Raw genomic sequence first — 4,540 nt, 5'->3', positions numbered from 1 at the left:
ACTGGATGGTTCATCTCTTCATCGAGGAACTCATGTCTCAGGTTCTTAGGTAGTTCCTTGAGTTCTAAGGTTGGTTTCTTAGGGCATGGCATAGGATCTGGGGTAAGGGATAAACATTCGTAAAGGTTATAATCGATATAGGGTTTCTTAAAGTCATCATCTTCCATTATGAGAGTTGATGGTAACTTAATTATTTTTATAATTTCTTCTTGTTCTAATTCTCTAACACATTCATCAATGATATCTAAGGCATAACACGCGTCTCCCATCATAGGTGCCATAAGAAATTTCGAAAGTATAAATTCTATTTTCTCGTTACCTACCTCAAAGGTCAACTTTCCTCTCTTGACATCTATTATGGCTCCTGCAGTCGATAAGAATGGTCTACCTAGAAGGATTGGTATATCATTGTCCTCTTTGATGTCCATGACAACAAAATCAGTAGGGATAAATAACTGACCTATCCTAACAGGGACATCTTCTAAGATGCCTATCGGATACTTAACAGATCTATCGGCTAACTGAAGCGACATCTTAGTGGGCTGTAATTCTCCTAAGTTTAACCTCTCACAAACTGCTAAAGGCATTAAGCTCACACTAGCTCCTAAGTCTATAAAAGCTTTTTAGATGACATGACTTCCCAAAAGACAAGGAATGGAGAAATTTCCAGGATCTTTATCTTTTTTGGCTAATTTATTCTCGGAAATAGCATTACATTCCAAAGGCTTCGGATCGTCAAGTCTAGGTTTGTTGGTAAGGATGTCTTTGAGAAACTTTGCATAAGAAGGTATTTGGGTGATGGCTTCTATGAAAGGGATTTCTACATGAAGTTTTTCTATAACTTTAATAAATTTTTGATACTGGTTATTGATCTGGGTTTGTTTGAGTCTTTGCGGATATGGTATAGGTGGTTTATATGGCGGGGGTGGTACGTAAGTTTTATCTTTAGGTTCTTCTCCTTTTTCTCGACCTTCCTGGTTTTCAGATTCCTATGGTTCCTTTACTTCGTCCGTGGGTTTGGTACATTCCTTAGAAGTTTTGGGTTCACTCAATCTAGGGTTTGGTGGCTCATCATAAGCGTTCCCACTTCGTAGGGTAATGGCATTGGCTTGTCCTCTCGGATTTTGTTGAGGTTGTCCAGGGAACTGTCCTCCAGGTGTGGTCTGAGGGGCTTGGTTTAAAGCTACCTGAGAGATCTGGGTTTCAAGCATCTTGGTATGAGTAACTATTTGGTCAACCTTGGTTCCTAACTGGGTAATCAGTTCATTAACATGAATGTTTTGGTTCATGAACTCTTTATTTTGTTGGGTTTGAGCGGTGATAAAATTTTCCATAATTTTCTCAAGGCTCGGCTTTGGTGGCACAGGTTGCATAGGTTGATTTGATCTTGGGGCTTGATAACTAGGTCTAGGAGGTGCATTATTTTGGATTGGGTTATTGTTTTTATAGGAGAAGTTCGGGTGATTCCTCCATCCAGGGTTATAGGTATTCGAATATGGGTTCCCTTGGGTGTAGTTCACTTGCTCATAGTGGGTTTCGTTTAATAGACTGCATTCTGCAGATTGGTGTCCTTTGGTTTCACATATCTCACAATCCGACGAAACTGCGGCTACAGTATTCGGATTTATGCACATATGCTCGACCTTAAGGGCTAATTCGTCCATTTTAGCTTGCATCATGTCTATAGAGCTTAGTTCATGCACTTCTCCTTGGGCTTCTTTCTTCTCAACTGTCGCTCGTTTGACTCCCCATGATTGATGGTTTTGAGCCATATCTTTGATGAGGGCACTAGCTTCAGGGTAAGGTTTGTTCATCAGAGCACCGCCTGCGGCAGCGTCGATGGTCATCTTGGTGTTATAGTGAAGTCCATTATAGAAGGTTTGAATGATTAACCAATTTTCTAAACCATGATGTGGGCATGCTCGTAACAACTCTTTATATCTCTCCCAAGCTTCGAACAACGATTCTCCTTGGTTTTGGGTAAATCTAGTTATATGGTTTCGAAGAACGACGGTCTTACTTGGGGGAAAATATCTAGCAAGAAATACTCTTCTAAGGTTATCCCAAGTCGTAATGGAATTGGGTGGAAGGGAATCTAACCATGATAGGGCTTTATCTCTGAGGGAAAAAGGGAATAATCTTAAATGTATTGCCTCAGGAGAAGCTCCATTGGTTTTAAAAGTGTCTGCTAATTGAAGAAATATTTTTAAATGTTGGTTTGGGTTCTCAGTAGCGAGACCTGCGAATAGTCTCTGTTGCACTAGTTGCAACAGAGAAGGTTTAAGTTCAAAATTATTAGCTGGGATGGTTGGGTTTACTATACTAGAACTAGGTTCTTCGTTGGATGGTTGAGAGAAATCCTTAAGAGGTCTTTGGTTTTGATCTTCGGCTATAACTCTCTTAATTCTATGAAAGAATAAACGTGCGGGAGCGTAACGTTCAAGTTACGCTAGAGGATATACTAAGCTTAAACTTCCGGTGCTGCGAGTTCTTCGCATTGACCGGCGGGAAATAGCCTAAGTCTAAACGATATAACAACAGGGAAATGAAATTTGACGAAATTGTTCCCCGGCAACGACGCCAAAAACTTGATGCGTGCTTTTCGCAAATATACGAACGCGTTAGAGTAATATAAAAGATTGTCGAATCCACAGAGACCAAGTGTCAATCTATCGTTATCTATTGTTATGGTGTTTATCAAAGGCAATCAAAATAGGTGTTTTTAGAGTGTGCAATGAAAAGTAAAGTATTGAGTAAAGTTCAATTAATAAAGACAGGGTCGAATGTAATTCACATAATCAATTAATAATCCAAGTACTTGCTAATAGAACTACTTATGGGCAGTGTTTCCTACTTTGAAAAGAACCAATTTAACGGGAACTGTCGCTTTCGCGTATTCAGAACCGAGTTGTACTCCCTAATCAAACCCTCTTATTGTCACTTATAAAAAGGCGCGCATTGCGTTAGAGTAGTAAATCTATTTTTAAGAAATATAGTATCTTGACTAAGTTGAAAAGTATTTTAACCTGGATTTCTTAACCAAAAGAGGTTCTCACGAACCAGACTCTAAACTTATAAACGCGTCCGAAAATAGTTTTAAAATCTCTTTTCTTCTTAAATTAAGACTCCTAATGAACTAAACAAAGCGCTTCCGATGTTTTTGAAATAGTTAAAAACAATTAAGTTTAAATAGACGTTGGACGACTTTCGATCTTACCCAACAGAAATTAAGTGCGGGAAAACTTAAGTTGAAAGTTAAAATAGCCCTTAAGTGTTTCTACGAACAATTGTACAGATTATCGGTTCAATTACGATCCTTTCATTCTAACCTTATAGGTTTAGTTAGACATGGTAAAGTAAAAGTGCATTAATTTAAATAAAAGTAGTGCGAGTGCGGAAGTAAATAAAAGTAGTGCGAGCGCGGAAAATAAATAAAAGTAGTGCGAGTGCGGAAAATAAATAATTTAAAGCGAGTGCGGAAAATAAATAATTTAAAGCGAGTGCGGAAAATAAATAATTTAAAGCGAGTGCAAGAAATAAATAAAGTAAAGCGAGTGCGGGAAATAAATAAAGTAAAGCGAGTGCGGGAAATAAATAAAAGTAAAGCGAGTGCGGAAAATAAATAAAGTAAAGCGAGTGCGGGAAATAAATAAAGTAAAGGGAGTGCGGGAAATAAATAAAGTAAAGCGAGTGCGAGAAATAAATAAAGTAAAGGCAAAGTAATAAAAACCTGCTCCAATCGGAGGGTTGAATAAAGTGCAAAGCGGAAATGAAAATGGCGACAGGATTAACTTCCTTTCAAAGTGCTCCAAACTCGATTACAGACTCGAACACAAAACTCGATTACACAATTGTGGTAACACCCCAATGCGAAGCGATTACCACTTTAAAATACTGAACATATGCCTAAGTGAAACAAAGTTTGCTCTAAGCTTGCCTCTGCTCTAAGTTTGGATGATTGAATAAGTGATTTCGAGTCTCTATTTATAGGAGAGTAAAATGATGGAAATGACAAGGATGCCCTTCAACTTGAAAATGGGAGGGAAAACGTTTCCTCTTGTGGCGCCCGCCACAAGGCCATGGCGCCCGCCACAAGGCCAATCTGAGGCGCCTTAGTGGAAGTAGTGGGGAACGTGGCAGTTGAGGGAAGTTGAGCTAGGAAACTTCATGGCAGGGTCTATGGCGCCAACCACAGTGGGAGCCACAAGTACAAAATGCTGAATTTTAGGGTTTTTAGCTCTTTTTCACTCCTTTTCTCGACCGGGGCTCCGATTAAAGTAAAAACCTGAAAACAAAGAGAAACATAGTAATAACACAATAAAATGACAATAAAACTACTAAAATGCATGCGAAATCGGAGTCGAAAATACGGTGAATTTTAGTGTTATCAAGATCAAAGAGGAAAAGTCGTGGTATTACGACATCAAGTGTTTCCTCCAAAGTCAGATTTACCCGTCTGGGGCATCTGTGAAAGATAAGAAGACTTTGAGGAGATTAGCCGCCAACTTCTACCTAAATAGATAGGTATTGTACAAGAGAA

At 38.9% G+C, this 4,540-nt stretch overlaps 1 non-coding gene across 1 annotated transcript; it reads left to right on the top strand.

Moving 5' to 3' along the window:
- The first annotated feature begins 1,902 nt into the window (after nucleotides 1-1,902).
- Nucleotides 1,903-2,009, top strand: LOC127133220 (small nucleolar RNA R71). Its single transcript, XR_007807209.1, has one exon. It is a non-coding gene; the product is annotated as a small nucleolar RNA R71 (small nucleolar RNA).
- Nucleotides 2,010-4,540: the final 2,531 nt, after the last annotated feature.

This window comes from Lathyrus oleraceus, chromosome 3 (assembly GCF_024323335.1).
Source record: "Lathyrus oleraceus cultivar Zhongwan6 chromosome 3, CAAS_Psat_ZW6_1.0, whole genome shotgun sequence".
NCBI lineage: Eukaryota > Viridiplantae > Streptophyta > Magnoliopsida > Fabales > Fabaceae > Lathyrus > Lathyrus oleraceus.
The sequence above is the reverse complement of the archived record's forward strand: the minus strand, read 5'-3'. Positions and strand labels throughout refer to the sequence as shown.